We start from the raw sequence: 11,927 nt of genomic DNA on the forward strand, positions 1-11,927 counted from the left end.
TCTCTCTCTCTCTCTCTCTCTCTCTCTCTCTCTCTCTCTCTCTCTCTCTCTCAACTAATCACACACCTCACAAATAAGATGTTTAGTTTTGTCTGGATGATCTGTTGCTTGCTAAGAGTGGGTTGTTGAAGTGTCCCATTATTAAAATGTGGGGTTTGATATCTGATATATTCTTCAGCAAAGTTTCTTTTACAGATGTAGGTTTCCTTGTGTTTGGGATATAGATATTTAGAATTGAGATATCATCTTAGTAGATTTCTCTTTCAATGAGTATGATGTGTTCTTTGTTGTGTCTTTTGATTAATTTTGGTTGAAAATCTATTATGTTAGATATTTGAATGACTACTCCAGCTCGTTTCTTGGGTTTATCTACTTGGAAAGTGTATATCCAGTCCTTTGCTATGAGGTAATGTCTATCTTGCTGAGGTGTGATTCTTGTATGCAGCAGAAAGATGGAACTTGTATTTTCCATCCATTCTATTAGGCCTGTGTCTTTTATTTGAGAATTAGTCCATTGATGTAGAGAGATATTAATGACCACTGCTTATTACTTCCTGTTATTTTGATGTTGATAGTGTGTGTGTGTGTGTGTGTGTGTGTGTGTGTGTGATTCCTTTGTTTTTGCTGGTATGAAATTACTTATTTCCTCTGTTGTCTTGGATATAATTATCATTTGGTTGGATTTTTCTGTCTAGTATTTTCTGTAGTACTGGATGTTTGGATAGGTTTTGTTTGAACTTGAATTTGCTTGAAATATATTGTTTTCTCCATGAATGGTGATTGTGAGCTTTGTCTGTCAATCAAGATAAGTAGTCTAGATTGGCATCTGTGGATTTTTAGAGGTTGCAAGATATCTGTATATGCCCTTTTAGTGTTTCTAGTCTCTCTTGAGAAGTCATGTATAATCCTGGTAGGTCTGCCCTTTTATGTTACCTGCCCTTTTCCCCTTGCTGCTTTTAATATTCTTTCTTTGTTCTGTAGATTTCTTGTTTTTATTATTATGTGGTGGCAGAATTTTCTCTTCTGGTCCTGTCTAATTGATGTTCTATAAACTCCTTCTATATAGAGAGGCATCACTTTCTTTAGGTTGGGAAAGTTTTATTCTATAATATTTTTGGAAATATTTTCTGGGTATTGGGGCTGTGAGTCTTCACGTCCTATTGCTATTATTCTTAGGTTAGGTCCTTTCATTGTATCCCTACTTTTCTAGATTTTTGTGTTAGGAATTGTTCCATTCAACACTTTTTTTTTTTGATTGATGTATCAAATTCTTCTATTGTCTCTTCCTTTGTCTTTTATTATTGAATATTTTCTTTATTTACATTTTAAATGTTATCCCCATTCCTGGTCCATTTCCCCTGAAACCTCCTATCCCATCTTCCCTCCACCTGCTCCGATGAGAGTATTTCCCAGCCTACCCACCCACTCTGCTTCCCCAACAAGGCTACAGATGCAACTGGAGCCATGGTTCCCTCCATGTGTACTCTTTGTTTGGTGATTTATTCCCTGGGATCTCTGGAGGGGGGTCTGATTGGTTGATATTGTTGTTCTTCCTATGAGATTGCAAACCCCATCAGCTCCTTCAGTCCTTTCCTAGCTCCTCTGTTGCGGACCCAGTGCTCAGTACAGTGGTTCGCTATGAGCATGCGCCTCTGTATTTGTCAGGCTCTGGCAGATCCAGATCGTCTTAGGAGACATCTATATTAGGCTCCTGTGAGCAAGCTCTTCTTGGGATCCACAATAGTGTCTGGTTTTAGTGTCTGCATATGGGATGGATCCCCAGGTGGGAAAGTCTCTGGATGGCCTTTTCTTCAGTCTCTGCTCCTCACTTTGATTTCAAATTTTCTCTCTTGAGAAGATCTGAAGCATCTACACTGAAGTATTGGTCTTCCTTCTTCTTGAGTTTCATGTAGTCTGTGAATTGTATCTTGGGTATTCTGGGCTTTTGGGCTAATATCCACTTATCAGTTAGTGCATACCATGTGTGTTCTTTTGTGATTGAGTTACCTCACTCAGGATGATATTTTCTTGTTTCATTCATTTGCTTAAGGATTTCATGAAGTCATTGTTTTTAATCCTGACACTATTACTGAGGCTATGGCATGCTCACAAAAAGGGACCTATAATTACTACCTCCAAAGACCCAACAACCAGCTGAAAGAGTCAGATGCAGATATTTTGCACCCAACCAATGAACAGAAGCTGCTGATCTGTGAGGTTGAATTAGGGAAAAGTTGGAAGAAGCTGAGGAGGAGGGCAACCCTGGAGGAGGATCAGCAGTCTCATTAACTTGTTCCCCTGAGATCACTCATACAGTGGACCATCAACCAAGCAGCATACTTCAGCTTATATGAGCCCCCCAACACATGTACAGCAGAGGACTGTTGGGTCTGGGTTTAGTCCGAAAAGATGCACTTAACCCTCAAGAGACTGGAGGGCCCAGGGAATTGAAAGGTCTGTTGGGGAGGGGGTGGGAACATCCTCGTGGAGACAGAAGACAGGGAGGAGGTATGGGATGTGGAACAGTCAGTGGGTAAATGGAGAAGGGAGTAAAATTTGGAGTTTAAAATTAATTAATTAATCAATTAATTAATTAAAAATGGCTGAGTAGTGCTCCATTGCATAAATGTACCACATATTCTGTATTCATTCTTCTGTTGAAGGACATCTGAGTTCTTTCCAGCTTCTGACTATTATAAATAAGGCTACTATATTCATAGGGGAGCATGTGTTCTTGTAATATGTTGGTGTATTTCCAGGAGTTGTATTGCTGGGTCTTCAGGTGATACTATGTCCAACTTTCTGAGGAACAGACAGTATGATTCCCAGAGTGTTGTACCAGCTTGCAATCCCAACAACAATGAAGGAGTGTTTCTCTTTTTCCACATCCTTGTCAGCATCTACTGTCACCTGAGTTTTTGATCTTAGCCATTCTGACTGGTGTAATATGAAATCTCAGGGTTGCTTTATTTACATTTCCCTTATGACTAAGGATGGTGAACATTTCTTTAGGTACTTCTCTGCCTTTTGACATTCCTCAGTTGAGAATTTTTGTTTAGCCCTGGACTCCATTTTTTAATAGCGTTATTTGATTCTCTGGATTCTAACTTCTTGGGTTCTTTGTATATATTGCATATGCCTGACATTCTGTCTCCCATTTCCTTTGTTCTGAGGTGATGCTTGAATATATTGTTCCTGTTTCTTCCCTAGATTTTCCATCTCCAGGATTCCCTCAGTTTGTATTTTCTTTATTCCTTCTATTTTCCCTTTCATATCTTGCACATGTTTATTTATTTCCTTCACCTGTTTAATTGTATTTCTTGTATACCTTTAAGGAATTTATTTGTTTCCTCTTTAAAGACCTTTACCTGCTTGGTTGTATCTTCTTGTATTTGTTTAAGAGATTTATTCATTTCCTCGTTCAAGGTTTCTATCATCTTTATATGATTGGATTTAAGACCATTTTCTTGTGCTTCATTTGTGTTAGGATATCCAGGGCTTGGTATAGTCAGGTAGGTGTGCCCTGAAGGTTTCATATTGCGCTGGCATACTTTTGTGTGACTCTGTGTGTGTGTGTGTGTGTGTGTGTGTATGTGTGTCTATGTGTGTATATGTTCTTTCTTTCCTGTATCTTTAGCCATTTGGATGGCTTTGGTCCCTGGATTTTCTGGTTGTAGTAGGTATTAGGAAGAGGGTTAACCTCAATTGTCCTTGTGCGGCAAGCCTCTGATCCAATATACTTGGGCTATATAGTTCCAGATTAATGGGTCTATATTGTTCAGGATCTGAAATTGTATGGTACAGGATTTGCAGGTGGGTGGAGAGGTGACAGGTACATGGAGGGTTCCAAGGCATAGCAGGCTGCTCAGGGCAGCTTGCAGTACCCCTGAGGGAAATAGTAAACAGCAAAAGTGGGTGGGAGGTAGGGAAGTTAACTTGTATGTTGCAGACTTTTCATGTCTGATGAGCATAGAGAGAGAGAGGAGAGGGGAGAATGAAGATCTCAGGGATATAGCAGGATGCTTAGGGGAGCCTTATGTGCTCCAGAAGACTCAGACAGCAGGCTGTCATGGAGTTCTTATATCTCCATATAGGGTTCCTGTTTATCTGTGTCTCCCATTACTGAAGCATTCCTTTCTAATGGAAGGAATTTTACAAGTTGTACAAGCCACAAGATATCACATGAAATTTATATGGATCAAGAAGATACCATTGAATGTAGCTGCCTGCGTATTGTGCAGAGGGTTCCCAAAATACAGCTTCTGAGACTTGCTTTCTCATGTGGATATTCTGTTCATTCATGACCATGTAAGCAACCTCAATAGATTCAGCAACCTGGCCTTGGAAGAAATTGTTTCTTTGCTGTGTCATCAACACCATCCTTGTGAAAAAAGACACTTCTACAGCTACCAAGACTTCAAAAAATATCACACAGCACAAAGCTAACTTAGCATTTATTGCAGAAATATTCATGATAACAGAACATGAACTTCATGTACATGTACAACCATGAACTTGTACTAGAGATTTACAATTCCACATGTTCTTATGACAGATTCCTTGTTCTCAAGTTGTTGTTACAGAAAAAAATTAAACATTCAGTGTTGAGCTCCGGATTATAAATATTTTCTGTACAACATGATATATCATCTCTGCTACTTCATAACACCAGACCATTCCTATATATTCCACTGTCAGATACAGCCATACTCATCTTAGGAACTGGAAAAATCAAAGACTATAGTGTTAATATGTAATGTGGCTAAGGTTGTCTCTGTAGCCAGGCCTACAAACAAATGTTAGCAAAATACATCAGGGAATTGATTTTTCTAAAATAGTAAGCAGGAAACAACAAAAGTACTCACAAAGAAGGGTTATGCTTATCCATATTTGCTTCAACATACATTGAAAAACACCTACTAGGGTGGAGTTACAGGACAAAAGGTGGAAAAGTAAGTATTGTCACATAAGTCAGAGCTGTAGCATATTTATGAGGCAGACAAGTTCCAGCTAGGCACCTTCATATTCTCAGGTACATTTTTCAGGGCACAAGCCATGCAGAATCACTGGACTTTGACTACTCAGACTTTGTTGTTTCTTCAACTATTCTGTGATGATATAGTATAACAACAAATACGTATGTGATATGTATATGTATATGTATATGTATATATATGTGTGTGTGTGATAATGAAAGCAAAAATATTTTAGTAACATATAAGAAAGAAAATCAACTAGTCTAACCATGTAGTCATTCAAAATACCTATTTATTCCTTTTCTATCATATATAATGTATATAATATATAATATATATACATATATATGCATATATATTTATATCTCACATATATGATAGATATAAAGTCTCTCTATATAATATACAAACAGGTTATTTGTATAAATGCTGGATAGAATTTAAATCTCATCTCAACTCGCTGTCATTAGGTTTATAAATATACTTCTTATCTCATTAAATTTCTGTGCCTCAATGCCATTTACAAAAGGATGCATATGAAATTTGTCAGTTCTTAAGCTCATTTTTCACCTCCAGTGTGACCAGGTGCCCATTATGTAATTTGATGTTTACTTGTGGCTGTTATATTTTCTTAATGTATGTTCTTGTCATCATTATTTGATTAATTTATTCACTCAGTCATGCTTTTCCCAGCAGTCCTGACTGATGGCACTGACTGTTAAGTCCTGTTAGTAAAGCAGAAATACTATTCTTAGTGAGCTGCTCATCAGTGTTGGAGTGATCCCATGGTAGCCAGCATCTTTGCAAGATTAGCCTGAGGATAGTTCTGTCTCACAGGAAAGGGAAAGCGGAGTTCAGAGTTAAATTTGATCGAACTCAAATGTCAATCACAGCAGAAGGAAAACTCAAACTCATGTCTCAAGGTGAATTCATGCCTATTTCATGATTAAAGGGAAGAACCACCAGGTGACATAGAGTCTCCCAGAGGCAAGGCTGACTGTATAAGGACTGTGGTGGGCACTTGACTTCTGTTTATGGCACTGGACTTCTCATAACTTAGCAAGAGTTTGGGTTAAGCAAGAACACTAAAGACTAGAGCAAGCATAACTTCAGATTTTTTTGTTAAAAACTGGGTTATATAAAACAGTTCTTAAACAAAGTCAGAAATGCATTGCCAATCAAATAATTAAAGAATAAAAGAATTGAATAATATCACTGCAGTGAAAAGGACAAGAATCACAGTGTCAAGTTATGTTACTTGTATTTTGTTGTCTTTTACCTACCATTCTATCTGCTCTATTTTTATTAATTTTTTATCTATCATCAATTTAGTCAATATTATCTATCTATGTATCTAAGTGTCTATGTATCTAGGTATCTATCTATCTATCTATCTATCTATCTATCTATCTATCTATCTGTCAATCATATACTCATGCACACCACACAGCGGTTTATACTTAAGGTTATATGACATTGGAATAAAACACAGAAAATAAGGGTGTTCCTTGCTGCAGAATCACAACAGTCCTCAGCATCAAATTCTGTAGATTTATGAATAAGCAAACGGATCACGAATGCATCAGAGTAGAAATCTATTTTATGGATCCATTTATCACTCTCAAAGGACCAGTTTCTAAGCTTACAGTCAATTCCATAGTTCCACACCAAGTTCTATGTGTCTCCTAGAAGGAGACCAAGATTTACGTGGCTGTGGTGCTGAGATGACAGAAAATATTTTCTGTTGCTGTAAGTCTGTCATTTTCTTCTTGAAAGATATACAATCAGGATGACATCCAGGAGAATGAATGCCTTCTACAATAAACTGACCCCTCACTCTACTCTATCAAAATAAAGAAGTATAAAATATTATCCAATTAAAATGGTTCTATCATACCATCATGGCAAGACACTATGAGAAATTATGAGTTCAAATATTGAAAATTTAAAAAAATTATTTTACTAATTTCAATTAATTTATCAAAGACAAATCAAAATAGGAAATAAATCTCTGAATGTTTTATTTTAATTTAGCACAAAAACCCCTGAAAAGTTATTTTCATAATGTTCTCATCAAGATTTGTGATTCCTGTTTTTAAATATTAATTACAAATTAAGATGCCCACAAATATAAATAAATGCAATGGATAATCAACTGAACTGAAGCCTGATTTATCTAGGTAAAAGTTTCACATGAAACTAGATCAAATTCAGGATGGTATTTTGTGTTTCTCTTCAGTGTTATAGAACAGAAAAAGACTTAGAAGAAATTCAGTGACCACAAGACACTGTGACTTTGAGTACTTAGGTCAGTCATACAATATGTTACTGCATTTCACACAAATGTAATCTGATTTAAAACCAAGTGATTATAAAGGTGTATCAAGAATAGGAAAAAAGTAATATAATGTCTGTATGCAGTAGTAATTTAGAAGAAAGACCAGTTTTTCTGTTGTTTCCTATGTTTTATTAACTACATAAAAGAAATGAAATCAACCTAGTCCTCAACCAACAGATAAATGGATAATATAATACACTTGTGAACAGATGCACATGTGGATACAGTATAACATGCAGAAAGTGAACAAGAAAAGCTAAATGTAAAGGGCTGAGGAAGGGCTGAATGCAAGTAATTGACGTGCGTTATGAAAGAAGATATAAACCTAATTGCTTTTCTAGTTAAATCTGTTGCAGTCTTTGTTATGTATGGTAAGTATGAGTTTAAGTATACAAAACACTGGAGGGAAAAATTCAATGTGAACCTTCATATCTTCAATTTGAATGATAATTCTTAATGTTCATTGATTTTCATAGATTTTGGATACAGTTAATTTCAGTGTGCAGTGTTTTAATTAATTAATAAATAATAATAATAATGATAATAGTAAAATTTGATTTTAAAAGAGAGATCCGATAGTAGAGATGCCAGAATAAGTCACAATTGGGTGAAGTTCCATAGCGCTGACCACATAACTGACAATAGAGAAGGCCATGCTGAGTAAAGGCAGTTCTTTCAGATGTGAGCATTAGGAGGCTCTGACACACGTACCCGGAGGGTTAGTGACTTTTATTTACAAAGGCAGAATGTGAAGATTTCCAAGGAGGTTCCATGTCGACGAGCTGAAAAACCATTTAAGACTCAAGAGGATGATGAAAACGTCTACTACTTTTAAATAAAAACACACTAAGTCCTAATTTAACAGTAGCACTTGAGAGAAAGAAACCACAGAGCCACAGTCCTCAGACGTTGTCTGTCAAAAGTCAACAAGATACAGAAATGATTGAAGCAGGTTGATGATGGTGATGCGGAGAATGGAATGGCTGTAGTTCTGATCGCAGTTCCCAAAACAAATGCTTAATACAGAAGTGAAAGAAAGATCAACTCTGAAGATGATGAAGTGGAACACAACCATGTGGCCCTAGGACAGTTTGAATTTTAATTTATAGGAGAAATTCTTTAATGTTTACTGATGTTGAATTCTCAAAGCTTTTCTGTCACTGCAGTTTACATATCCAAGAAGCTGTCACAAAGATTCTTAGATTTCAAAATAGTCACTTATATGAATTGTCAAGATACCTGTTCATAAACATTATTTGACTAGACAATTGTTTGTTTGACAGGAAACTCTGTTTAGGATGATACAGGATTTCTGCTCCTCTTGCCTCCATGTCTGTATAATGAGATGCAAGCATGTACCACCAAGCAAGTTCGATACAGTGCTGGAAATGGATGTCAGGACTTTGTGAATGTTATTCAAGTAACCTGCCAACTGATCTACAGTATCAGTACTCCTTACTACATTAAATAAGAGTAAAATACTTTCCAGTGTTTGACAATGTGTTTCCTAGCAGACCTGAGAAAACTGGGGTGTCATGGATGCAAAGTTATACTGAGTCTTCTAGTACAGGCTTGTGCTCATGGATAAGAAAAAAAGAAAGAAGCAGATGGAGCACTAAGAAGGAAAGTGTGGGTGGTATTTTATGTCAGATAGTAAAATAAATTTGTGCACCAACTGAGTCAGGGATTATGCAGTGATTAATGTATTATGTAATACAATCCAGTGGAGTGTGACATTACACACCTAATCTCTCTCATAATAACCTCATGACCCCAAATAGATGTTCTTTAACCTTCCAAGTCCTAAAAATTCAGGAAAGGTGAGGTTCAACCTCTAAAGTGAGGTGAGAAATCACATAGTTAATGCCGCGTAATGATTCCTCAGGCTGGGATTTGTGTGAACACATTCTCAGATACTATACTATGGCCTCACAAATGAAAAGAATCATCTTCTTTAGCAATGGAAAATAAATGTATTTCTAAGAAGCTTTTTGAGTTTCAGATTGAGCAACCTTTCAATTACCCATGGCCTCTATTCATACTTTGAGCTATTTTCCTGAGCTCTGTAATATGGAAAAAAGCTAGAGGCTTAAGCACTAACCCAGACAGCTTTGCCCTGCAGCAGAGAGAGAAACTATACGTGAGACAGGGCAGCTTCCATGGTAATCAGCAAGGAGAATTTCAGTGACTTGCTGCCCAGCAAACCCACCTCTGTGTATCACAAATCAAATCCAATGTCCAATTACAATGTAATACATATCAGGTAGTGAAATCATCCCATAAGCAAAACAGAATTCCATATTTCCAGTGTAAACTTTCAATCTGTTAGTGAAAAGCCGTAACATAAAGTGGACTGTTTAGTATACATGTCTGTATTTATATTCCATGTGTTAACACACTTGTGCAAATGTGATATGTATGGAGGTCTGAAATTGACATGGCTATCCTCCTTGATTGCTTTCTATCTTACAAATTGAACTCAGCTATTTGGCCAGGTTAACTATTTAGTTGCCCATAATTTTCTGTCTTTGCCTCTGGCAGAGTATTATAGGCCACCTGCCATGCCTCACACCCTGCTTGCTACTTACAACAAAGGTCAATTCTTCCTGTTTTCCTATTTCCTTTCCATCCCAGTGTACCCTTCAGATTTTTCTGTGCACGTATTGTGTCGCATAAGGATTCCCATTAATAAGTCCTTAGTTTATTTTATAATAGCCTTCAGAAACTACTTTCCTCGTGAGGAATTCAGTCATTTTCCTGGAGTATGATTTCGCAACATGAGATTCCAAAGTACTAAACGAAGTCAGTCAGCAACCATCAAATATTTTATTCAACTATTTCTTCTCATATGTACTTGTCTGTTTATGTTATTTTATCTCCATAGATCTTTCCCCATGATTCCCATAGATGTGTGACAATCATGCCCTAACACACATGCAAATGTGTGTAAATGTACTATACATTCTGACTTATTCAAAAGGTACAAAAGAGCAAAATTCTGTAGCTATGAGGCAAATTGTTTGTTGGATTTTGTTTCTGATGAACTTTTACAGGCCAGGATGGCTTTAGATTTACTATATAGCAGCTGGACTTGAACTCCTAATCCTTTTGCCCATTTTCCAAGTGCTGGGCTTATCTACATGCAACACCACCCCTACCACTACTAACTAATTTAAATGTGATCTTCAAAACTGGAAGAATAAATGACTTTTGACAATTAAAATTATCAGAATTATAGGCATAGGAAACATGAATTCTAGCAGGGAGTTAATGTACTGATATAAGAAGATATAGGGCTCACTTGAACACAGATAACATAGGGAGAGTTTGTGGTAGTGATAATAAATCTAGATCTCTAGATTCCCTGGAAACTTTCACCCATATTCTTGTCTGTCTTTTTTCTGGGGTATTCACCTCTGTCAGGAGTCTGTAACATAAGAATTCCAGATTTGGAATGTCAGCTTCCAGGGCCAAACTCCTATTGGATGGGACATCTGCTATCACCTAAATTTTGTTCTTAGACATTCTGACTGATGTGAGGTAGAATCTCAGGGTTGTTTTAATATACACTTCCCTGATGACTAAAGATGTTGGACATTTCTTTAGGTGCTTCTCAGCCATTAGAAATTCATCAATTGAGAGTTCTTTGTTTAGCACTGTACCACATTTTTTATAGGGTTATTTATTTCTCTGGAGTCTAACTTCTTGAGTTCTTTGAATATATTGGATATTAGCCTTCTATCAGATGTAGGGTTGGTAATGACCTTTTCCCAATCTGTAGGTTGCTGTTTTGTTCTGATGAGAGTGTCCTCTGACTTGCAGAAGCTTTTCAATTTTATGAGATCCCATTTGACTATAGCTGATATTAGAGCCTGGGCCATTGGTGTTCTGTTCAGGAAACTTTACTCTGTGCCAATTTGTTAAAAATATTGAATGCTTCACAAATTTGCATGTCATCCTTGTGCAGGGGCCATGCCAATCTTCTCTGTATTGTTCCAATTTTGGTATATGTGCTGCTGAAGCAAGCACTCCATGGCTTTTTCAACTACATGTCTCTATTCCTACAGTGATGGAAAACTGAGGGACTGTGTCTTCCATAACCTGAATTCATTACTTTTGCCATATGCTATTGGATACAAACAAATTCAGTACAGTATAGGAAAGGACTACATAATGAATACTCAACATTCTGTCATCCACTTCCACCAGGTACACTGTGGTTCATGATAGCAAGTGTTACTATCACATGTAAAATGAACTCATTCCATATCAGTGCCTAGGAGTCTGTCACTAAGTGAGGCTTAGACCACGGAGGGAGGATTTTGCTTTGTTTTGGGTTCTCTTAAAGTTGCAGTACATACAGTCCATTTTGGTGTTAGAGGTATGAGTCAGTCGTCACATTGAATCAAATCATAAAGCAGAGAGAAATGAATGGTGATGATCAGCTCATTATTTTCTTCTTAGTCTGTCCAGGAACCTTAAGATGATGGAACCACATTCATGGCAGTTGTTCTGTCCTCAGTTCAGCTTTTCTGGAAACATACTTAAAGACATTTAAAACTGTGTTTCTATGGTGATTGTAAATCCAGCTAACTTGACATTTGACATTAATC

At 36.9% G+C, this 11,927-nt stretch overlaps 1 non-coding gene across 1 annotated transcript; it reads right to left on the reverse strand.

Moving 5' to 3' along the window:
- Positions 1 to 11,236: 11,236 nt before the first annotated feature.
- LOC114640304 lies at positions 11,237 to 11,343 on the reverse strand. The gene has a single exon (XR_003714131.1). It is a non-coding gene; the product is annotated as a U6 spliceosomal RNA (small nuclear RNA).
- Between the last annotated feature and the right edge of the window lie 584 nt (positions 11,344 to 11,927).

The sequence above is a fragment of the Grammomys surdaster genome, unplaced genomic scaffold, assembly GCF_004785775.1.
Source record: "Grammomys surdaster isolate TR1022 unplaced genomic scaffold, NIH_TR_1.0 125801, whole genome shotgun sequence".
NCBI classification, from domain to species: Eukaryota; Metazoa; Chordata; class Mammalia; order Rodentia; family Muridae; genus Grammomys; species Grammomys surdaster.